Source organism: Lepisma saccharinum, chromosome 4 (assembly GCF_977018435.1).
Source record: "Lepisma saccharinum chromosome 4, izLepSacc3.1, whole genome shotgun sequence".
Classification (NCBI taxonomy): domain Eukaryota; kingdom Metazoa; phylum Arthropoda; class Insecta; order Zygentoma; family Lepismatidae; genus Lepisma; species Lepisma saccharinum.
This window is the reverse complement of record NC_139232.1, coordinates 81,404,157-81,430,198: the sequence shown is the minus strand read 5'-3', so window position 1 is coordinate 81,430,198 and position 26,042 is coordinate 81,404,157. Positions and strand designations below refer to the sequence as shown.

Below are 26,042 nucleotides of genomic sequence, written 5' to 3'. Positions count from 1 at the left end.
TAAGTTTCCGAAAATTAAATTTTCTTGAACCTAAGAATTAATATATTAAAGCGCAACGAAATGGTTGCGAAAACGAGCTGAATATAGTACGTTTATGCACAAAGAACACTAAACTTGACGTCATTTGGGTCATCTCTAGCTGCCATGAGTCGAAAATACAAAAATTTAGATTTTTACAGTATTCTTTGTTTGTTTTTTCTGGTCGCGAGCATGTGTAATTCAACGGCGGGTGGGAATCGAAGAAATTCCCAAAATTATATAGAAAAATATATTAAGGTTGTAAACGAATGACATATATTATTATACACTATGACTGACATTATTCTCTATTCGATAATTTAAGATTAACGTATGTTTTCATTGCATTAAGCAGATATTCTCCCCTCATATTTTCGTTCTTCTTTTTCTTTGTAACAACAATTTTAAATTTATAATCCCTGTAAATAGATAGCCCTAGAGGTTCCGATAACAGAAGAAAAAAATATTTTTGTAATAACTATTCTTGACGATAAATGTGTGTATATAAAACAAAGGACCATATTTACTGGCTAAGTGGAAAAGTATCACGTGAAATAGAAGTCAGTTATTAAAAACAACTATAAAAATATAAGTACAGTCGCTGCGGAATCATTATGCATTATTCTTGACCGGATTCTCAACAATAGATCATTTAAATTGTGAAAATGCAAGTGACGTAAAGAAATGCTGTGCAAATTTTAAGGCTTTTTGGAGTTCCGATATGTTTTCTGTTGTTGACGATCGTCTTTTCAAAAGTCTTACTTTTACAGCACTGATTATTCAACTATCATTTTCAGACATCATTTCTGATGTTAAGATGATATTAAACTTGCAATCTAATGTAATAGCAGCACGTTCGGCATCAAATTTCCCATGTATTTAAATGGGAGAACAATTGCCGAAAAGCGTGGGGACACAACCGGGTTGCTGCCACCTACAATAGTTTCCTCTGACCAGGCCTATTATTTCCGTTACTTTGGGCCATTATGTTGCAACTGCGCCTCTACAATTGTACGTTTAGCTCTGGCTGTAATATTACCATGGCATTGGCAGTTACATCTAATACTAATACTACAACAGAATTCCATCGTGGAGGAGTGGTTAGCACAGCGCGCTAAGACTCCAGGGGTTCTTGTTTGAATCCTAGCTGGGCATAGGTGTTCTTTGTGAGGGAATTCATTAACTTCATCATCTCTGCTCGTTCTTATAGTCGCGATAAGATAAACTTGTCAGAAAACCAAAGCAAAATAACCTAATTTAATCAACCTCACAGCGTTCCTGACCTTCTCTTTGTTCCACATTTTCGGATCTAGCCCCTCCCCATAAAAAAAGTCCTGAGTACGTGCCTAACATGATTGACTGATTGATTTGGTGTTTTAAGTCCATTTTATGCACAGTAAGGCTAATCGGGACTGGACCTATAGTTTTATGTGGGATCCGAACCACTATGTGCCTACAACGAGTATCGAACCCGGGACCTCACGTGCCTTAAAGCATGTACAAAATAAAGATAAAACACAAAGTGCAATTATCTTTCTGATAATTATTAATCATTATATAGCATGAATTCAATAAAATCTAATACTCACATTTATATAGTGTGCTTGTGCGTGGGTGTGTAACCCAATTAGTGATCCTTTAATGAGTCATGGCTTAATTAATCCCTTATGGATTCTCGATTTCTTATCATTTCTACTGTTTCGTGACTATTTTGAGTTCACTTCATTCTGTGTAAAGAGCATAGTTTCCTTATTTCAATTGTATTACATCTTACGTTATAGTGTTAGAAATTTAGAATTCAATATTCCACGGTTAATAAAATTAAAAGCTCTAGTTAAGTCATGCAATATTAAAGGAACTATTTATTATTACTATTTTGTATTCCTTGGGAAATTGATTAGACACAAGAGTTGCATTTCATGCGCTTTCATTTTCTATAAACAGATCGTTCATTCGATAGAAATCAAAAGTTTATCTTCTAGAATATTCCTTATTAAGCTGACGATAGTGGTCGGTAAGAGAAAATTTATTTCATTTTTGAATAATGAACAAAATCTTGTTACTTATTACAACTCTGTCATAGAGGAGGATAGTTTTGTATTGTGCAGATCTTTATGCAAACTGAAATCAAACAGAATACTAAAACATAAGCATTGATGACACCAGAGAAGTGGACGGACGTACAATAGTTCGCCTACCCACCCCCAACTCTGCAACAACGAAGAGGAATTATACTTGTCCTCTACTTTGTCCTAAGGGGACAGGCTGGTTGACTCCCCTAATCGACCTTTCAACCTTCTCAAAGATCTCCAATAACAATGACTCTTCTTATTTCCCCAAATGTGCATTACCATTTAGGAGAATATTAAATGTGATACCCTAGAAAATACCCTATCCCTCTGCGCCTCCCTATTCCTTCGTGACGACATCATTGGACGTAAATCAATGCACACAATCCCACATAACTCAACAAAAAGGGGATTGGAGGAACTTCAATACTGAAGCGTTGCTTTAATTTTGATTTTAGTGTTATCTCGCAATTGGGCCTCCCAGAATGGCGCAGTGGTAGCGTCGTCGCCAAGGGGTTCCGGTTTCGATAAACGGTGAATAGCAGAAACGTAAGTTATAAATTATATATATTGTGGAAAGGAAAAAGGTCTTGTTTTATGAGAAAGTCCACTAAAGTTAAAATTAAAACAACGTTTCAGTATTGATGTTCTTCCAATCCCCTCTTTGTTGAGTTATGTGGGATTGTGTGCATTTATTTACGTCCAATGATGTCGCCACGAAGGAATAGGGAGGCGCAGAGGGAGAGGATATTTTCTAGAGTTTAACATTTAATATTGTAAGTCTTAGTCTAATCTAGGGTCTAGAAACATGATATAGCTACAATAGAATTGAGAAGGTACGAATAAAATAAACTTTTGGCTTTGTATTTACTGTGATAATTCTCTCCATAAAGAGCAGAATTTTGATACTGACATTGAACCAAAACAAGTTTGGTTTAAGTAAAGGGGAAATGTAATGAATTATTAACATCAAGATTTCGATTAATATAATTTCAGTTATGAGGACATCAATAACTAACTTTCGAACTTTCACCTTATCGACTTTCAAATGAATGGCCCTTTTTTAGAAATACAATTTTGTCTGTGTAATGAACACGTTGCAACAATACATTTACTTTTACAGAAAACAGATTCAATGCATGAGGTGCCAACTCAGCTGTACAAAAGATACAACCCCATTAGTGATCCTTTAATGAGTCATGGTTTATTAATCCATGAAAGATTCTTGATTTCTTACCATTTCTAATGTTTCGTGACGAATTTCAACACACTTCATTGTGTGTAAAGGTCACAGTTTCCTCATTTCAATTACATTACCTCTTAAGTATAGTGTTATAAATTTAGGAATTAGTATTCCATGGTTATCAAAATAAAAGCTGTATTTAAGTCATGCAATATTAATGGAACTATTATTACTGTTGTTTATTCCTTGAAAAATTTATCAGACACAAGAGTTGCATTTGATGCGCTTTTATCATAATATATAAAAATGGATGTATGTGTGTATGTGTGTATGTATGTTTGTTCCAGCATAACTCTCGAATGCCTGGAGGGATTTCAACCAAACTTGGAACACGTATCACTTGCAATCTCGAAAGAAAAACTTTGAGGGTAAGACACCGCTGGCACCCATAGGGGTGGGGGCGGGGGAAGGGTGACATGTAAAAATAATCGAAAACGACAGATATTAGTCTGGAATCCATAGATTTCGGGATCTCTAAGATGAATAGTGACACTCCTGATGCCGTTCAACTTCAAGTTCATCACCTATCGGGAGAGGGGGTGAGAGAGGGTGAAAATTAAAATGACCAAAATGACCAAAATCCGTAGTTTTTGGAGTCGCTAAGCTAATTGGTGATATTTATGATGACCAAACTTGGTACACTTGGTACACTTACAATGTGGAAAGAAATACTGTGGGGATAATCCACCCCTGGCACCCGTAGCGTGGTGGTATGAAGGGGGTGACATTTAAAAATTATGGAAAACGACCGATATTAGTGTGGAATCCACAGTTTTCGGGGTCGCTAAGATAAATAGGGACACTCCCAATGCCATTCAACTCCAAGACACCTCTGGCACCCCTAGGGGTTGGAGAGCTTGCAACACTGAAATGTGGTTCTAACTTTAATTTTAGTAGACTTTTTCATAAAACAAAAAATACCTTATACCGTTGCACAATATATAGGATTTGATGCCTCCCCGATGGCGCACTGTTAGCGTCATCGCCTGGAAATCAAAGGGTCCTGTGTTCGATATGTGCCGGTGGAGGCACATAATGGTTCGGATTCCACTTTTACTATAGTTCCAGTCCCGATTAGCCTTACTGTGCATAAAGTGAAGTTGAAATACCAACTCAATCAATATATATATATGATTCATAACTTGAATAGGTATAACTAATTATAATATCTAGGGTTACCAGGTCGCTGTAAAGGAAATATAGGACATGCTGTTTCAAAATGTAGGACATTAAGTCAAAATGTAGGACATTAAGTCAAAATATAGGACACAAAACATTCTCAATAAATAATACATACTTCTATAGAACACGTTAGAAAGTAATTGAAAAATGAATTCTTAATGAATTTTTAAATGCAAAATTTCAAAACTTGCAATCATACTTGCGCCTCTTACTACATGATTTAAGTGGTACTTCCCAGAGGAGACAATTTTTATCAAAATTTTAGGTTTAGTCAAACTATATTTATGTTAAAGTGGACAGTCAAACTCTCTGAAATTATAAGGACTAGTATCAAACAAACATTTTGGAGACTATATGAAAAAATATTTTTTCTCGTGAGTGTTGTGTTGATGGTAATGGAAGTACTCTCTCAACATTTGAATTATGACTTGTAATGGCAAACAAATATTAGGCAATTACCGTAATTTAAAATGGTTCGAGAACTTTCATCTTGGGTAGTTTTTAGTTCAATAACAGGGTGACTACCATAATAACACATCCAGAATTCTTGATTTTTTTTAGACTTTTTTATACCTTTTTTCCGTCTTTCTTAACGTTTATTTATTCGACCCCTACTTAGGTAAAGTTGGAAATTAGTAATCAAAAAAAATAAATATTTATTTAATGAATACCCCTACCAAAGGGCCACTTAAGATGAAAACTGAAGCTGAATTTACGAAGAGAATTAGATCTACTTTCTCGTATTAATGCATCCTGAGCTTTGTTTGGCAGACGAACGAAGGGCTTGTGTCGGTTGTCCCTATATGTTTAGTGACTTTCCCTTCATCCATCCTATCTTACCACCATTCATTCTCATATTCGGGATTAGCCAAAGGGACAGAAAAAAGTGAAGTAAAATAAACTAAATCAACTAAACAATCATAAAAATAGCAAAAATTCTTGACCACAAGAATAATATATTGCCTTTTTATTGACTTCTTGACCTACTTGTTGATTTCTTTACTTTTTCTTGACTATCATGACTTTCTTGACTAGCAGACACCCTGGTTTACAATCAAATTATATTGAATAAGAATGTGCAACACCTTGTTCCATCAATATAAACCCTAAGGCAAGAAATTCTGCTCGGGCATTGAACAGTGACGTTATCAGAAAGTGGTCCCAAAACTTTGTTCATTAAGTGCTTCCGTTTTCCCGTTTGTTTAATAGCAGGACAAACGTTTTTCTTTTGGGGTAATAACTGAATCAAAATAAATTTCACTATTGAGTTTGGAAGCGTAGTCCATAGACTTGTAACTTGCATGATTCTTTTCTATTATCTATTTTCCTAATTAATATTATATGACACTCAATATGTAGGACATTTATGGCATTTTTCAAATTCCTCCAGGACGCCGGACATAAGGCTAAAATATAGGACATGTCCTGAAAATACCAGTTGTCTGTTAACCCTAATAATATCTCAAAATTTTGTACAGTATAATTTACAAAAAAATCAAACATTCGGAAATTCTGACACTATACACACTATACACTGTGTGTGTGTGTGTGTGTGTTTGTGTTTGTGTGTGTTTTATATGTCAGTTACGGTCATCTCTTAACTTTCTCTTAGATCTGAAACTAACACATTTTTATTCTTTTTTTCATTAAAAAATACATTTTTTCTTTGCACAATGAATCGAACTCGCTCGATATTTAAATGTAACTGATACGTCTCATTATGTAATTCTGTAAAATTATTTTCTATTCAAAAATTTACCCATTCCCCAAATTTGGACATGATAGATAATTGTTATGCATCAATTATTATAAGCCTACGTCGGAGCGGAGTGATTAGAACAAAGCATTACAACACCAGGGATCCCGGGTTCGAGTCCCGGTATGGGCATGGGTGTTTTTTCTGATTGTCCCTTCAACACATGCTATCATATCACCACTCATCCTCATCGTCGCGATTGGTCATATGTGATAGGAAATCGAAGTAATATAAACCAAATCGATCAGTCAATCAGTCAATTATTAAAAACTTTACTGTGACCAAATTACAATTATATTTTCTCACAGCTAGGAATTTTTGTTCGTATTTGTTCGACGGAAAGATGAGTGACTATCACGAGGAAATCTGCGTTCGATCCATGGGCTGAGTGATATCAGGTGGAAATACACTCCTCACAAAAAGTTAATGTTGTTATATTAGGTACAACAAGTTTCGAATATTATTATGTTAGACAATAGGTGATAGGCACGGTGGCATATGTCGGCACCAGACAGGTACCATGTGTTGTTGCATTCCAAGGCCATGCCTAATACCTATTGTCTAACGTAACAATTTTCCAAACTTTTTTGTGAGGAGTGTATTTCCGTTAATATCACTGCTGCCTTGGGGTCACTCAGACTCTCATCAATAGGTATCTATGGCAATCGTGGAGGGAGAAGGGTTCTAAAACAGCCTGAATGTGGTGCTAATTCTTCACCTCCAGTAAAACCAAAGTCGATAATACGTGGAGCTTTATTTCATAGTCAATAATTATCTTTGTAAATAGATATATAGAAGTGTAAAGCACATTTTAATTTATATTTTTTGTGTTTTCTATTTTTATTAAAAAAAAGGCTTTCTGCCTTTTTGGGCTACTATTTATTATGGAAATAACTGATGGTTAGATAAATAAAGTGACACTTACAAAGGAATAGCGGTGCTTGGGCGGGGACATAACACGGAAGTTGAGAATCCTTATTTACCTCACGTCATTAATTTTGTTGCTATTTAATATTCTAGACAATGAGTAAATGGGCAGCAGTAGTTCTGGTGCTTCTCCTGTGTGGCGTTGGTGCACTAGCTTGGAAATGCCCGAGTCCTCCTGTTGGTAAGTTCGACATCTTTGAGGTTATGTCAACCTACGTGTAAAACGTGGAATATTTACAGGTTTCTGCGTTGGTACACAAGTTGTTAATGCTATCATGGAAAATTAATTCCTGGTGTCAACATAACAGAAGCTTATTTAAGAGAGGATATTAGACTTCAGCGCCGACATGTCATAGGATTGAAAAGCGTGTTCAGTTATCACAAAGAGCACATTCATATACGATATGAATGGGCGAAGGTGATTTAAATTTCGAAAGTTTTCTGACTTGCTTTCCACAACATATTTGGATAATATGCCTCACAAAGAAATCAAAGATATTACAAAGATATTGCTCGTGAAATATTACTGTTAGAGCATTTATTTGAGGATTAGCAGGATATACGTATATATAATTTTTGCTGGTTCAAAATTTGGTAGCATGATTTACTACAAGGGGGTCTAAAATGCTCGATAATCATGATATTCAGAATATAAGGTCTGAATATCCCTCTGACATAATTCTAACACAAATGACTTGAAAGAGCCACTTCCATTTCTTATTGAGCGTTATCGGAAACGACAGAATTCTATGAAGTGTCTTAAACTATATTATTGTCAGTCAATATCAAATTAGGTTCTGTCTATGTTATCATATATATATATATATATATATATATATATATATATATATATATATTATATATGTGTGTGTTATGTATGTAGGCAAGTATTATGTTTATTGATTCCTGACGATCTTTTCTAATTTTGAAATGCTCTTCTTAGTACAAATATATATTACATATCAAATCACTGTATCACTTCCTATCATAGGTAAGGTTGTTCACTGAAAGGGTAGCCGAGATTACTATTCGAAAAGACCAACCAAATAGCTACTGTATTTCACCAGATAATCGTCATAATAGTGATCTATCTGATTGACTTGACTTTTTCCAGGAAATTTCCATGCATTGTTTATATTGATATATAGTTGCTAAATCCAAAATCTTTAATTTGGCTTATTTCATTAATTATTAATAGTTGATTTCTACGAACTGTGTGAGTTCCAGTTATGGCTTCATTTGCCTTCTCCTTCAAAGTTCTTGCATTTAAATCGTACAAGGGAATAGTTATCACAGCATCATTTCTTGGTGTTTTGTCCTATGATGTAAAGCATCTCCATTACAATTACATCTGAGTCTTTCGTAGGGGCGTAAGTATTGAGTGTCACATACCTGTGTCGTTTGGACACCACAGGTATCAGGTATCGTTATCTTTCTTTATCGGACTTAGTTTCTAGGCTGAAGGTAAGACTTTGTCCGTTGCCAGAAGTTACAGGTCGGAATCTATCTGTTCTCTCTTCGAACAGATTTTTATTTGATTGTAGAATTTATATCCACAATAATTTTGTATTCAGTTACCGCTTTTGGGATTTATTTGGTCTCTTGACGTCACCAGCATATGTTGCACCACCATTCCAGGGAACGCACCTCCTTAACGTATAGCCTGTTTAATTTTTCGATGCTGCTGATTCCTATGAATAAAGTAAATGTCTTGTTAGCGGTGATAATCAGGTACCTGAGTGAAAACCCTGGGTCGCCTTAACTGCTGAGTACGCTGGTGATGACCAAACGAAAGATCCTGGTTAGTTTTAGAAAAAAAAACCTCTCCCTTCCAAGTTTCCGTAAAGATCCTCAAACGGCGATGTCTTCAACTGAGTAAAAAACTAGTTGGCGGGTCAGTGGAGAGCACACAAGTAAAAACCCATCATGAGAAATTGCACCGATATTATAGCCGGAGTTTGTTGATTTCGTTGCCATGCAGCATTCAACTGTTTGTGCGTTGGTAAGGCGATAATTTAGCTATTAGCCCATCTGGTTTTTCATAATTTATAACTAATACACTAAACGTATCTTTTAAATTTTGACAAGTATAGATTCTTAGGTGATTTTAAAACTTTTCCTTCTTGCCGCATCGCATTTCTTGAGGTAACAGTTAGAACCCTTCTATTCTCAGATGTTGCATGAGATTATATCCTGGTTTCCTTCAGGCTCTTGTTATTTGATTCTACGCAGTGATGAAAATTTTACTACATAAGGTTGCTGGCATTGTGCCTAACTCCACATCATGGAGAACTTACATTTTTAGGTTTATTTCTATTAGGTCTCTGGCTTCACTATACCAGAAGAGTCTACTCTTGATTTTTTCGTTATTGTTTACTTTCCTTACTTACCTCTCCTCCTTGAAGCCGGCAAGAGCAGTGGTTGATGAATGGCGCCACTTATTCTCCATTGACGTTCAAGAGATTTCTGACATTTAAAAACAACTATCCTTATCATGCAATGTTAGCTGCACATTATACAGTTTGTAGTGCTTTTGACTACATTTCTAGAAAGCAAGTCTCCTCTCGTCTTCAGGTGAACGAACCGACAGATCTATGATTTTGCTGCCAATCCGGTGCGCTCATAAATTTTTTGTTCCTTTATGCTTCTACTTCATTTTCTTTCCTGGCACTACATTCCATCATAGACCCTGGCCTCCTTCAGAATCTTCTGCCATCCATCTCTATTCACAACCTTCATTCTCCAACTCCTAATTCCCAGCACACTCAAGTCCTCTTCCACCGAATCAACCCACCTTACAGGTGGTCTTCCTACTTTTCTTCTCCAATCCATATAAATGGGATCTTGTTGTCTGGCATTCGGTATATATGGCCCAACCACCTTAGCCGTGTTAGTTTATTTTCCTTCACAATTTCTATATCCTGATAAAGCTGATATAGTTCCATATTATATATTCTTCTCCATAATCCATTTTCATATATCGGCCACTAGATCCTCCTCAGAATCTTCCTTTAAAAGCTTCCGATCATTGACTCAGTCTTGTTGGTTATTATCCATGATTCACATACATACATTAAAGTAGGGCTTATTTCCTTTTTTATATAGTTTAACTTTTGTTTTCCTTTTGATATACTGAGACTTCATATGTTTTCCGAGTCCAAAATAGCTTGTACTTGCCATACTTATCCTGTGTTTAATCTCTGTCAGAAAATCTCCGTTATATATGCGCCAAGATATTTAATTCCCGAACTCTCTCAAAAGAGAGCCCGTTAACTTCAAAAGTTGCAGTATTAGTACGCGCTTTAGTTATTTCCAAAATAATTTGTTTGAGCTGCATTTACTGTGAGCCCCATTTTTTGTGCTGCAGTGAGAAGATTAGCTACAGCTTCACGTAATGCTCTTGTCGTTCTGGCTATTATTACTATATCATCTGCATATGCCATAATTTGCACTGATATGTTTATTACGGTTCCACTAGTTTCTTTGCCTGCTTCCCTGACAGCCTTTTGTAATGCAACATTGAATACCTTGCATGACAAGGCATCCTCTTGACGCAATCCTTGTTTGGTTTCAAATTCTTCTGTTAGCTGATTTCTTATTAGTACTCTACAACATACTTTTTTAAGGGTCTCTTCTTCTAAGTTTATTAGCTTCTGTGGGATGTCAAATTCCCTCATGGCTTCGATTATCTATCTCCTCTTTATGGTATAATATCCAGATTTAAAGTCTATGTAAAGGTGATATATTTATTCCAAATTCCCTTGTCTTGGCACATATTTGTCTGATTGTATGTATGTGATCTGAGGTTGATTTTCCCTCTATAAAGCCTCATTGATAGTCACCTATTATTCTATTTAGATATGGGGAAAGCCTTCGAAACAGTATATTAGAAAAAAATTGTATCCAGTGTTAAGTTTGCTTTTGTATGCCTCCTATGAAATCCCTTCCATAAAGTTTCATCATCTCGCTTTGTCGTTGTTCAGCTTTGCAATGGCACTGCTAACTTCTTCAAGGCTAGGCCCATCTTTTTTCCCGTTCATTCATTTGGAGGTTCGTGGCATTCTGATTTCCTTCCCTATCCTGTTTCTGTCCTTGCTCCCTTTCATTCTCATTTTGGTTCTGGTCATTCAATAGTTCATTAAAATGTTCCTGTCATCGGGTTAAAATATCCTGGTCATTGCTTAGCAGTTGTCCATCCTTATCCTTAAATACGCGTATATATGCTCCTCTTTGGAATCCTACTCTCATTTCATTGACATTTCTATAGAATCATCTACTTTCTCGTTTTGCATTAAATCCTTCCACTTGCCTCATCTTATTTTCCTCATACTCCCTCTTTTCTTTCTTCCTCAATTCACTATATAGTTCTAACTTTGTTCTTGTAAAGTAGCTTTGTATCGCATTTCGATAAGCTTAATTTTTCTGACTGGTTATCTCCCTACACTCCCCATCAATCCATTCACTGCGGTTTTGTTTCTTCATTTCCCCTATTTCTTTATCAGCTACCTTTATTATTATGTCTCTTATGTTGGTCCATCTCTCACTGCTAATACAATTCATAACACCTTTCAATTTCCTCAGCCTGTCAGCAATCTCTTGCTCATACCTTTTCCTTCCGTCTTTTTCCTTTAATTTATTTATGTCATATCTTGCAATTTCACTTCTTTGTCTCCATTTTATACAAGATATTCGGTTCTTAACCTTAGGAATAACCAGGTATTGGCCTGTATACACATTATCTCCTCTAAAACTTCTTACTACATCTAAAATGATTGGTGTTTACTATGTAAAAGTACAGGGTCTATCTGATAACTTGATCCCGCATCCGGAGTTCTCCATGTTGCTTTATGTATATCTTTATGAGGATAAAAGGTTCCTGCTATGATCATTTGATGTCTATTTGTGAAATCAATCAGTTTTATTCCGTTATCATTACTCTCGTGATGCAGGCTTTGCGTTCCAATCACTGATCTAGCCCAGGTTTCCTCTCATACCTTTGCATTAAGATCTTCGAGGATTATTATAATATCATATCGAGAGCAGGAATCATAAGCCCTCTCCAATTTATCATAGTAGGCATCGTTTCAATCCTCAGTTTTATCCTCCGTTGGTGCGTGGGTTGTTGTCAAGCTGTAGTTATGAAATTTTCCTCTAACTCTTAAAATACAGGTTCTGTCATCTATTGTTTAAAATCCATTACAAGATTTTTCAACTTCTTCTTTATTAAAAACCCTGTCCCAAATTCATGTCTTTTTCCACAGCTATGGTATAGTACTGTATCTTTTTGCTCCAACACATCCTTCCCAGTCCACTGTACTTCCTGTAATGCAAGAATATCAAGCTTGAATTACTGAACTCTTCGATAAGGTTTCTTAGGGCCCCAGTTCTGTATAGGGATAATATGTTCCATGTTCCTAATCTCATAACCTTTTCCTTGCCTGTTCGTCTTACATGCTCCAGTCCGACTCTCTGATTTGAAATCTTCTCAACTGTTGGTGCTTTTACTGGGAGGAATGGTCAGTCCCAGGCCAAACCTCCAAACTTGTAGGATCTAGGAAGGCTGGCTTCTCTACGCCTTTAGAGTCCTTCCTACCCTTAGTTTTCTGTCAGGATATCCTTCCCTTAACCTTTGGGGGTCTCTCCCCTCCCTGCAAGGCAGCAGGGACAGTGCTTATTTGATGGCGGCACTTCCTCGCCATGTCACAGTGTTGTCAGTGGGTTTTTCTGGGATTTTAATGAAAATGGTCCTGCCACTGGTCAACCCCTCCAGACCCTGGTAACACTGCCGCATCTGTCCGGGACTGCTTATTTGGAATTGTCTTATTCGCAGCTAACCACCATATCTGATGGCCTTTCGCTATCCGCCACCTGCGACCCTCTCAGTAGCTGAGGCCCTATCTGGGGTCCATTTATGCTATCATTTGTAATATTTAAGGAAAAAGTTATTATATTTGCTTGATTTCTACACTTGGATGTGAAGCCTTCTTTGATAATCCTTAGTTTGCAAATGGTTTCCTTGCTTAGTACTTTTGTGCTGTTCCACTGAATTCCATGTAGATTACCTTTTCGTTACTTAGCGTCGCTTTTCTGCTACTTTTGGCTAAATGCGATGATGAGGATGAGTGATGATATGGTAAAATTGATGAAGGGACACTTACAAAGAAGAACCAAATGCAGGGTGTGATTCGAACCCGGCACCTCTGGCGTCGTATCGCATTGTGACAACCACTCCGCCACGTAGATCAGCTGAATACTTTGATTCATTTCATGTATGCGTGGCTATTTTCGAAATATTTACTTCACCTTTGTGTAGGTGTGAGTGTGTGTTAGTGTGTGCTGCTTGTGCCCATCCATTCTCTTCTCCAGAGGGCGTATAAATTCTCCCATGTATTTTCGCCCTACCGATACAAAGCTAAAGTTTTGTACACAGACAAAAGTTCCAAGTTCTACAATAATAGAATATTTCGACATCAAAGTCATCTCGCTACCTCCAAAACAGGAAGTGTTTATTTTGTGATTTGGTATAAACCTAGCTTTATTCTATTCGTTACTATTGTATAGTCAGGCATCAAAAGATACATTTTTACCGGATTCACTACTACGTATTTTAATGTCAGATATGAATGAGACGCCATGGTTCCTAACAGCCGGTTGCAATTTCTTGGCTGTTTTATCGTCAGATATTTATAACTGGTTGCTAATAGTCGACCAATGTTCTCTTCCTTTCTGACAATGGCTAGGTGAAATAGTTGAATTCTAAAAAAGTGCTGCTGGAGATAACGGAGAGGAGGGGGTAATTCGGCAGTTTTACCTGACCTTGTGCTTGTTGGGCCAATAGGATGCGCCTATTTTCCAGTCTGACTTGTCTAGTATAATTACACGTTCTCTCCATTCCAGGTAGTAGTAAACGGCCATGTGGATGGGTTAACTGTCCAGAAGGGACGAACTGCAATTTCGCAACATCTACAGCAGGTCGGCGTGGTCAGGCTTCTGTACAATGTGTAAATGATAATGGTAAGTAATTTATCTAGTTATGTTAGTCTGAGTCCCAAATTTGTTACACGAATGTTTTTCATTACAAGTTTTGCACCTTTTTGTTTCACAAAGAAATTTTATGTAGGAGCTGGATTCCGATATTTCAATTAGAGGGTTATGATCAGTCTATAGTTTTGGACTAGCTCTTTTCGCTTTTCTGAAGCTTTTGACGAATCCCGTAGATGAGGATGGGTGATTATATGATAAAATTGACGAAGAGATACTCACAAAGAACACCCATGCCAAGGGTAGGACTCGAACCCGGGGCCCCTGCCGTCGTAGGCGCCATGTTAAACCCTCCGCCGTGGAAGCCGTCTTTTCCACTTGTTGTCCACCTCTTTGTCTCGAAAAGAAAAAAACTGCTCTCTAAGAAATTACGTAAAATCTCATGCTTAGGTTGGGTTTTAAGTTGATGATGGATACCATGTTGTGAATTGAATGGTTCTGACTAACCGAGATTTTTGCACTAGTTTTACAACTCTCATAAATTTCCGTAAACTTGGAACCCAAGTTTATATTTCAAATTCTAGTGAAGCCGTAGTATTGTACTACTTTCTTCCACAGAAAAAGGTATACCGCCCTTCCAAGAACGTATTTAGGAGGGGTTGTCCAGAGGGTGCGGACCCCCCGAAAGATTTATCACGTACTAAAATTAAATAATGAAAAATATATTATTTCAGGCTTTGTTGTATAACTTCCTCTGAAGTTATTGAAAGACAAGGATTATATTGGGATCATACGGCTTTGAAGGAGAGGAATGACGTATTTAGGGGGGTTAAGGGGTGAGGACCTTTCCCCCCAAAGACTTACGAAGTACTAAAATTAAGTAATGGAAATATTAGCATTTGTTGCATAATCGATGGTTATTAATTTCCTTTGAACTTTTTAGAAGGCAAGGATTATGTTGGTATCATACGGCTGTGAATGACATTACAAAGAACATTTATGTACACTACTACTCAATATGCAAAAATATTAATCAGAAACTTACTTTTCTCCAACTACATGTAACATCATTTTTGTTATTCGATAAATATTCAATTATTCATCTATTTGATATTAATTTCATTGCCATTGTTTTTATGTAAATTATTCCGATCTTAACTACAGGTAAGCTACGCAATGAATATGCGCTGTTATATCTCTATTATACAGTCTTTTTATCTATTCGTGTAATAATAATATAATATTAATTTATGTATTGTAATTAGTATTAATTTTATTTAATATAATTATTTTAATTTAAACATTATTATTATTATTATTCCTGAGACACTTGTCTCGCACACTCCCCCCAGAAACATATTTCTAGATACGTGCCTGATCCCTTTCGATTCACAGTGAATCATTATTAAAAGCCACGTTCTATGTTAATGCCCAATCGCGACTTTCAATTTGAGGCTTTTGATGAACACAGTTTTGCACTTCTCTTGCACCCTTTTGTTTTGCAAAGAGAAAGTTTTGCACATCTCTCAGATTACGTAAAGATCATGTTCCAGCTTCATTTTGGACCTCAAATATGAATTTCAGTATTTTTTACAAGTGTGCAATTTTGGACTTTCTTGTTCCAAAAAGTTACCACTCCTAAATTAGAGTAAATACTGATTCAAAGTCGGGTTGCAAGTTAATGCTCAATCACAGTCTTTGATTTTGAATTTGATATTCATAGCCTTGAACTCTTTTGTCCCACAAAGATAAATGTTTGTACTACTCTCAAATTACGATAAATCACGATTTGAAAGCCGTTTTTCACTTGGAATCTGACTTTTGTGAGTGAAGATTTTGACAAGCTAATGCGGTAGTTTTTGGATTTTGCACTTTTTTGTCCCACAAAGTTTTGCCACTTTCGGCTAATCGTAAAGACGAGGATGAGGGGACGGGTCATCTTGATAGTCCTAGTTGCGAACACTTGCTGCCTGAACAGGAATACATTATATCACCTCGAAGGATTTGCCCTAATTGCGAACAGTCCTAGTTGCGAACACTTGCTGTCTGAACAGGAATAACATTATATCACCTAGAAGGGATGTGTCCTAATTGCGAACAGTCCTCGTTGAGAACACTTGCTGTCTGAACAGGAATAACATTATATCACATCGAAGTTATGTGCCCTAATTGCGAACACATGTTTCTGCCTTAGGGCCTACAAATTCCTCTCGCACTTCCTGGGTTACTTTTACGAATTTTTAAGAGGGGCTCAGCCAACATTTGAGACTAACTAGTCAGTACCTTGTGTGTCACAGTTGGAACACACAAAATTCAACGTGATTTAAGTAGTCGCTGAAGTATATATAATTTTATAAAAGTGTGGCCTATTTTTTGATACTAATACATGTCGGTAACCCGTCTGACTACCATGCTAAAGGTCCCGGGTTCGGTCCCGGCCGGTTCAAATCCGGGAACTTTTCTAACGTTGGAAGTGGCCCGGCGCCTACCCAGCGTCGAATAACATGGGTACCTGGGGGAAACCTGGGGGGTAAAGGCGATCAGGGGCGTGATTCTGATCACATCACCCCCACTCACGACCGGATCAAGAAAGTGTGGGGCGTTACCCCCGCACCCCCTATACGCCTTCATGCTTAGCACAGGGAAACACTTTACCTTTTTTACCTTTTAATACATACTGCACGATTCTTAACTGAAAAGAGCTTCACCAATTAATAGTTATCTTCTACCTAAATTTCAAATATATGACAGTGCTCTTATAAAGTTAGGAATATTACCAATCTCCTTTGCTCCTCGCCATCCTTTTGTCCAAGAAAAACAAAAGCAAACCATCCAGGTTCATATCCAGCCTAAGTACCATGTTTGAGCCTTTAAGCTTTTTATGAAGTCTTCCACTCTTGGATTACCCCCACACCCCCTATACGCCTTCATGGCGTGGTGCTATGCACAGGGGAGCACTTTACCTTTTTTATTCACTCTTGGATGTGGCCTAAGTAGCTCACTGTTGATTTTGTGGTTCCATCCCTCCAATGCATTATTTGTCCGGTACTTCCTGTTGAAGCATTTCCACATCTCTCTTGGCACTGAGGAAGTGAAGTTGGAGACATCAACACACGAATGAAAGTCAGATTACGTCGACAGAGTGAAAGGATGAAATGGCTTTGGAGGGATTTACATAGCAGAAGACCATGATTAGTCAATCAGGTTAGCTATTGTAGCTAGTCAAAGCAGATGGCTGTCAGATTCACTACCTTTATTTCTCTCTGAAAACAGGTTTTCCAGTCCTTTGTGTTCGCAATTAGGACGATTTTGGCATTGCTCGCAATTAGGACTGTTCGCAATTAGGACACAACGGAAGGGACTCTCATAAATAACACCAAAGCCTAAATCGGATTTCGAACCCGAGACCCTAGCATGGTATCGTGCAATGTTAACCACTCCGAGTATAAATTCAGAGTTATCCCTGTATATTTTCTGTTGGAAAATCAGTTCTGTTTCAACTTGAAGAGCTCACTTGTTCATATCCTGCCTTCCCACACGATTTTTTTCTATTCTGCTGAAATTCCTTTACATAACTCCTTCGCATCATTCTCACTTTGTTGTATTAATATAGGTTTATGTTAATATTTTTGTAATTTGAAAAAAATGAAAAAACTAAAACGATTATAGTGTTGTAATCCCGTTTTACCTGGGATCTGAGGTCACAGGGAAGTTTCAATTATACATTTTAGGTAGAGCTTAATAGTATCTGATAGCTGAACCTGCTCCGATTAAGAGGGTAGAGATATGGAATGTGAATGTAAAGGTTATTTACGCTTGTTCATACCTGGTAGGTGTGTGATGTTCTTGTCCAGATGCTTCTTGCAGACCGAATTGTGGCAGGTGCCAAGGTTCTATCCTGCGACCCTTGGCTCACCAAACCGAGCAATCCCTTGCGACTCGCTGCATGCTAGGCAGCCGTAACTCCGTGTTCCGTCGTCGTAGTTCAGTAGTGTTAATGTGTTGTAGAGTAATCAGAGACTAATTATCCATGTGAGCGTCGATGATAAAAGTAATTCAAAAGAGCGTCGATGATAGGTGTAGTTCAAATGAGCGTCAAAATCCAAAAAAGCATGAGCTCCGGGAGTGAGCTCCCTTTTATAATCTTAGGCTTCGAAAGGTTGTTAAACCTTTCGAACGCGCTAGATCTTGTTTTGATCCATTCGTTTGCCTTTCAGTTCCTTGTTTAACGGAAGTTACTAAGTTAGCGCATTCTTGGGATCGCCCGCTGGTCGGACAATTCCAGGAAATAAACAAGCGTGAATATTACCATGACGAGGTTTTCTCGGTTTAATAATCTCCATATCTCTACATTCCCCTTGTTGAGTTAATCGATCCACTCTTGGATGGTCGACTAGCTCCGGAGGAGGTTATATTTAAAAATTATCATTTATTAAAAATTTCAAAATCCGTAGAAAACCAATACATCAATCCATTCACCATAAGATTCACATCACCACCAAAAAAAATATTGATATCATCAGAAGAGTTATAGCATCAAACACTGTTGAGAAAAAAAATAAAAATCACGTAGAAAAAAATTAAAACTGTAGGTCAAAGCCTCTTGTGTACTCACAGAGTACGAGCACCAATAACGAAGTCTTGAGGCATATATAAAATAATCGTATAGGTTTGACACTGAACTAGTTTTGAATTAAACATGACAACACGAAAACAGCTGGGGAAAAAACACATGTCACACAGTGAAGGAACGCCGCGTAACACACGTGGTTTTGTTGACTGTTTGCGGAGTTCAAAGTACACACTGAATAACACACACGCGGTCGGGCGGGGCATTGAGGTATTGTTACCATGGCAACGCCGTAGACTGCACGGCGCTATTGGCAGAGTGTAATCTGTAGCAGACGATAAAACACAAAACAAAGAGACTTATCTCACACAGGGCGTGAAAAATGTAAATCCACTAAAATATGGGCAGCACCCATGGTCACAACCCTGGCACTGTAATCGACATATTTGTGTACTAAATATGTGTGCCTGACGTTAAGTGATGGAGGCTGAACACTGGAACACACTTTTAGCCGATGAAAAACGACAATGCGTATCACGTGATGGCAGTAAACAAGGACAACACGCACTGAGTGGGAGGGGCTTTGCCGATGTAGGTCGCCATGACGTCACTTGAATGGCAGTCTGGAACTCAAGCTTACGATGTCGCTTCGGGTCAGGAGACGTCCTGAATAAAACGTTCCACAGCTGGATCGCGGCCGGGAAGATGGTAAAATCAGCCAAGCGGTCCAGACAGAACTGGGTCCTTCGGTGGTGGAAGTCCACAAGATCGTCATCCGTTCTCTGCGATGAGCCAAGATCTCTCTCTCTCGGAAGCACAGGCAGGTGGTCGTCATGATGAATCCATCCGGTAGCATTCGTGGCGATGAGAATGAAACAAGCGCAAAAGGGAAAAAATTAGGAAAATGTAAAAGGTAGTGGAGCAGAGTTATAATAAATGATTGCGGGTGATAAAATCGATAGAAAGAGGACTTTCAGATAAAACTGGGCAATTATTTTGGGGGAGAGGGGAGGTAATATCTGATCGTAGTGACGGCGAAGGGGCGTTGTTACTTATATGGCGCAGAGTTTTTAAGGGGACCTGTTTATGAGTGACAGGTTTACATGAGGAAAGTTCGCCGGGGGGCAATGGGGGGGAATAGGTGGAATAACCGGACTAGCCGGAATAGGGGCCGGGGGCGGCGGTGGCTTCACTTGAGGTGCCGGAAGTCGACGTCCTTTCGGAAGAGTGGTGGTACATTGAGTTGGGGTATTTATTTGTTTCGTACCAGAGGTGAAATGGGCCGGGGTAAGAGGGGGTGGTGTGGGAATGACTGTTGTCTCCGGGGCATGCGAAATTGATTGCAAAGCAATCGGGGCACTGATGGAAGGTTTCTTTAAACGTTTTTGGGGTGTTGTGACACGTGATTTGGGGGACCAACAGCAAGATATAATTAATAACACCAATAAAATAAGTATGCCGAGAAGAGCTATCACGATGGATGCGAGAATAGCATAATGAGCGGGAGACATCTTGTGGTAGGAGTCTGAAATGAGAAAGGAAAGGGGAGTTCAGCGATAATAGAACGAACTAAGTGATTACGAGACATTTCCGTCTGTAATATGTGTAAATGTCGTATATAAAAATAATTGCAAGAATTTTACGTGTATTGTGGGCAAAGGATTAAGCGCCTTCGATTCGCTGCTAACCAAAAAAAAAAAAAAATGAAAAAGAAGTGTAAAAGAGTAAGTAATATATTTATAGAAAGTTCATGGAAAAAGAGAGTAGGTTTTAATTTCATGGGATATGAGCTATACCATGTTGTATGCTATCAATAATTGAACTATAAAATTAAAGGAGAGAGTGGGAACATTTGCCTATATTTATTATATGCTTTGTTAACATATTTAGTGCATTGCAGCTTTCAAAGAAGCAGTTCGCTTTACACCTGAGCGCAAATAAAAAAAATTGCTATGGCCAGAAAGCCAATAGTTCAGCAAGTTCTACGCAGTTCATTTGTTCTTTAAATCATTCATCTTGTTCTATCTTAGTTCTTTCTTTCTTTCTTTCTTTGTACTTTTTTTTCATTTTCATGTACCAGCAAATGGGAAAAAAATATTTGCTAGTTAGAATCATAAACGCGCTAAGTACTTATTAGTCAAATCAGCTAAGTGATATGTTCTGACTATTACTATGCGTATAATCGCAAATTATAAAATGACATTAAAATATCAGTATAAATTAATTATTAGGCAAGGGATTTATTATAAATGTTCCGACGATTGAGATAGCATTCTGTAATCCTGGTCTTGTTAAAAATAAAAATGAGTTCGTTCTAACGCAGAAGTGCAGTGCGAGCACGGGAAGTGAAGAAAGGGGGGTGTATGAGCGTGAGAAAATGCTGGATCATGGGATGTTAGCATGTGCAATGTACGTAGCGAGGAGGCTAAAGAGAGTGATAACGGAGTGGAGTGTTAATGAATGTTAGCGGGGTTTTTATGGCACTAGTCGTAGCGGGCTTTGAGTCTAGAAACAGTAATAGTGTCAGTCTTTTGTTTACTCCTTCCGTCGATGAAAGTGACTTCATAGGAATTCTCGTTAACTTTGCGAAGAATAGTTCCTTTATACTTATAAGAGGACGCAAAGGCTTTTGACACGCCTGGAGTCGGAGTGGCATCTAGAATCCACACATGTTGACCTGGTGAGTACTGTATTTGCCTAGAAGTGCGGTCTGTGTACTTTTTCTGCTGTTCGTAACGTTTATGTAAGTTGTCGTGAGCGGTCTTACGTATGGATTTCAGGAGTTCAAGTCTCTGTGCGTTCGTCTGGTAGATATTGTCAGGGTTCGAAGGAAGGACTGCGTCAGCTAAGATCCTTAGGTTGTAGCCAAACAAAGTAAAATACGGGCTCTAAAGGGATCCAGAATGGATTGTAATGTTGTGGCTGAACGTCGCACTAGCTAAATAGTCACACCACGAAACCTTCTTCTCTAACACAAAAACTCTCATGACTTTCTTTAAGTAACTAAATGAACTCTCAACTAGCCCATTCGTGAAATGTGCACAAGTATCTACATATTTTAGTTGTACGCCTGTAATATCAGCTAACTCCCGTAAAAGTAAACTTGAATTGGGTGTTGAGCGATCTAAATAGATCGTTTCCGGGAGGCCATGGACTAGAAAGACTTTCTCAACTAAAGCTGATGCTATGTTTTGTGCATCATGATTAGCCAAAGGAGCTGTAATAACGTATCTTGTACAACTATCAACTACTGATAGAAAATATTTGTATTTGTGCGTTTTAGAAGAGACTAGTGGTCCACAAACGTCAATATGAATTCGTTGGAAAGGAATTTGGGCAGGTTGAAATGTTTGCAGGGTATGTGTTTAGAACCTTGTGGTTTCTTTGGGATCTGGCAAGGGATGCAATGTCGAACCTTATCGTACACAAATTTCTTCATATTAGGGAAAAACTAGCGCATAAGCATTAAATTATATGACTTTTGTGCGCCTTGGTGACTTCCATTCATTTTGTGTGCATGAATAAGATCGAAAACTTGATTTCTTAATGCATGTGGAATACAAAGTCTATCCCGATAACCAGTTTTGATTTTATTAGTCCTGAATAAGACACCATTTTTGAGTACATAAGAATACGAAAGTTTTTCTACTTTAGGATTACTAGCTTTATCTTTGTTTTCCAAAACGTCAATAATGTATCTTAAATAGGGGTCTTTACTTTGTTCTGAACTAATATCAAAATCTGCTGCTTGTGCATGAAATACTTGATAAAAAAATAGTGCATCATCATCAACATCATCATCATCTTTCTTGTCAGGATTAGTCTTTTCTAGCGGTAAGCTTGCACGGGAAAGTGCATCCGCAAGTTCATTTTTACTGGCGCTGACATGCCTTATTTCGAAATCAAAATTCTGAACATAAAGAGCTCTTCTTCCTTGAATAGAACTATGGTGTTTAGTTGAACGAAGATAGGATAAGGCTTTGTTGTCTGTGAGAACCACAAAATGTTGATTCATAAGGAAAAATTTGAAAGTTTTCAAAACATAATATGCACCTGCAATTTCGAGGGAAAATGTGTCAGCTTTTTTCTCTGTTTCTGTTAAGGCTCGTGAACAATAAGCACAAGGATGTAAATTTCCTTCTTCATCAGACTGTAACAACGCTCCGCCAATCGCTGTTCAGCTTGCTTCAATGTATACATATGAGGGGCGCTTAAGGTCATAAGGGCGGAGGATAGGGGCGGAAATGATCATTTCTTTCAGTGTTTCGAAACTTTTCTGGTGTTCATCAGTCCATTGAAACTTGACATTCTTTTTGAGAAGCTTGAATAAACATTCTGTGGGTCCTGAAAATCCTTCCACAAATCGTCGAATGAAATTTACAAGTCCTAGAAAACTACGAAGCTTGCGTTTGGTGGTAGGGGTAGGATATTCCAAAGTAGCTTTAAGAATATGTTCTGAAATCTTAACTCCCTTTTGAGATACCAAGTTACCGAGGACTTTCACTTCAGTAAAAGCTAGCCTACACTTAGAGGGTGACAATTTAAGGGATGCTTTTCGTAACTTTTGAAACACTCTATCCAGAATGTTAATCATGTGTGGGAGATTTGAACTGTAAATAATAATGTCATCAGTGTAAACAGAAAGTTCTGAACTGTCTATTCCACTAAGGGCAAGTTCGCTTACGCGGTTCATTACACCGGGGGATGTTTTCAATCCCTGGCATAACCTAGCATATCTAAAACTACCAAGATTGTTAATAGAAAAGGCGGTAATGTCCTTAGAATGCCCTGTTAATGGAACTTGAAAAAATGCACTAGACATGTCCAAAAGTGAGTAGTATTTCTTACCAGCCATCTCTGTCATGATGGTTTTTATGTCTGGGGATTGCAATGAAATCGGAGCTATTACTTTGTTTAAGTCGCGAAGGTCAGAAATAAAACGATAAGTCCCATTGGGTTTCTTGACTAATAGGACTGGGTGTCGGTAGGGACTCCCTTCACAGCGCTCTATAACACCTTGGTCTAATAATTTCTGAATTTCCTGTTTCATAGGCTCTCTGTAATGAAAGGGTATAGGGTAGGTCTTGGCATACACTGGGGTGTCATCTGTCAGCTTGATGTCATATTCCAAAACATTAGTTTTAGTTAATTTATCCCCTGGCCAGAGAAAAATATCTGTGATGTATTCATCAACTAAAGTTCGTCGTGTTGACCAAAGAACAAATGAAAGTATGGGTATGCAGTTATTTATGTCGTTAATATATCGTCTGTGAAATAAATATAAGCAATTGTTCTCATTCCTGTGTGAATGATGCTCAAATACGTCCAGAGTGAATGTTATGCAGAAGAACTGGATTTTGTTGGGGGGGGGGGAGACTCGGCATAAAAAGAGAAAAGAGGGGTTGTATTCCATAGGGTAATATACAAAATTGTCACTGGGTCTGACGCATCTTAAGCGTACTGTGGGGGTATGAGTTGGAATTACTAAAAATTTACTTTCAAAAATGCTCCCAAAGTGGGAGGGGGAGACTAATTTAATGTAAAGAAGGGTACTCAATTGCAAAAAGGGCCTGAAGCACCTCCACCATGTTGTAATCCCGTTTTACCTGGGATCTGAGGTCACAGGGAAGTTTCAATTATACATTTTAGGTAGAGCTTAATAGTATCTGATAGCTGAACCTGCTCCGATTAAGAGGGTAGAGATATGGAATGTGAATGTAAAGGTTATTTACGCTTGTTCATACCTGGTAGGTGTGTGATGTTCTTGTCCAGATGCTTCTTGCAGACCGAATTGTGGCAGGTGCCAAGGTTCTATCCTGCGACCCTTGGCTCACCAAACCGAGCAATCCCTTGCGACTCGCTGCATGCTAGGCAGCCGTAACTCCGTGTTCCGTCGTCGTAGTTCAGTAGTGTTAATGTGTTGTAGAGTAATCAGAGACTAATTATCCATGTGAGCGTCGATGATAAAAGTAATTCAAAAGAGCGTCGATGATAGGTGTAGTTCAAATGAGCGTCAAAATCCAAAAAAGCATGAGCTCCGGGAGTGAGCTCCCTTTTATAATCTTAGGCTTCGAAAGGTTGTTAAACCTTTCGAACGCGCTAGATCTTGTTTTGATCCATTCGTTTGCCTTTCAGTTCCTTGTTTAACGGAAGTTACTAAGTTAGCGCATTCTTGGGATCGCCCGCTGGTCGGACAATTCCAGGAAATAAACAAGCGTGAATATTACCATGACGAGGTTTTCTCGGTTTAATAATCTCCATATCTCTACAATAGTTTAAATAATATTAGTAGAGTGTTTATCAACCCCAATTTCTTTATTAATAATTTTTTTTCTCTTTAGGCAACGTAGTCCTCGGTTTCAAAATAAATTTCTAAGGATCAACAAAATGATACAGGTAGCTGACCTTGTAAGAAAAACATAACAATGTAGTGGTTAGTGAGGTGATGCATAAAAATAAATACATTGATATTTGTTGACTCATTTTTTATTTCCTTACTTATCAACAATAATTGAAGTTATACCTAATTTATTTTTCGTTTCCTTCTAGCATAGAAATATAATTCGTAAATGATCCCAAAACTCTTGTAACATTTTCTATAAGACACTTATTTACATACATTCGTGACAAGGAGTATTAGTAATATTCGTTTTTATATTTGTAATTGCAATCGGAACAATATTATGGCATGTAAGAAATATTAAGGGTTAAGATACCATACACGATCTTTATTTAGAAGATATGGAGATTAAAACAAAAAGGACACTGCAGATTTTAGTGAAAATTTCATAGACGTGCGTGTGGATGGAAAGCATATGCAGTCTCACTAACTTCTGGGTTATAAAGACGGGATCGCTACCAGCGGTGTGAGAATTAACGGGGAGAAATGCCGGGGATTCCCCCCCATAAAAATATGTCCTCGACAAAATAAATCCCTGCGTGGGATGTCTTTATCTCTCTCAAAGGAAGTAGGATTGAAACCATATAGTATTCATAAACCATTTCCTAATTACGTAACAAACACAATTGAAAAATCATTCGTGTCCATTAAAAGTCCAGTCATCAATGATTTTCCTGACGAAAAGTATACAGCTTTGTGGATTAAAGAAGGACACTATTTTGAAATTGATCAACCTTACCGAGCCGAGGAAACAGTAGGCTGTATTCCACTTGACTTTTCATGGCATTGTTCTCATATTTTACATGCATTACAGTATTCACAAGAAACTTGTAGTTAGGTTAGATGGATGGACATTAAATTTGAACTTGGAAAAAAAATTTGCTTAAATTTTCTGT

General features: G+C 37.8%; 1 long non-coding RNA gene across 1 annotated transcript; it reads left to right on the top strand.

Moving 5' to 3' along the window:
* The first annotated feature begins 1,923 nt into the window (after positions 1–1,923).
* On the top strand, positions 1,924–25,224 carry LOC145987232 (uncharacterized). The gene is made up of 4 exons (XR_014441630.1): positions 1,924–2,032; positions 7,289–7,376; positions 14,093–14,209; positions 25,088–25,224. It is a non-coding gene; the product is annotated as an uncharacterized LOC145987232 (long non-coding RNA).
* Positions 25,225–26,042: the final 818 nt, after the last annotated feature.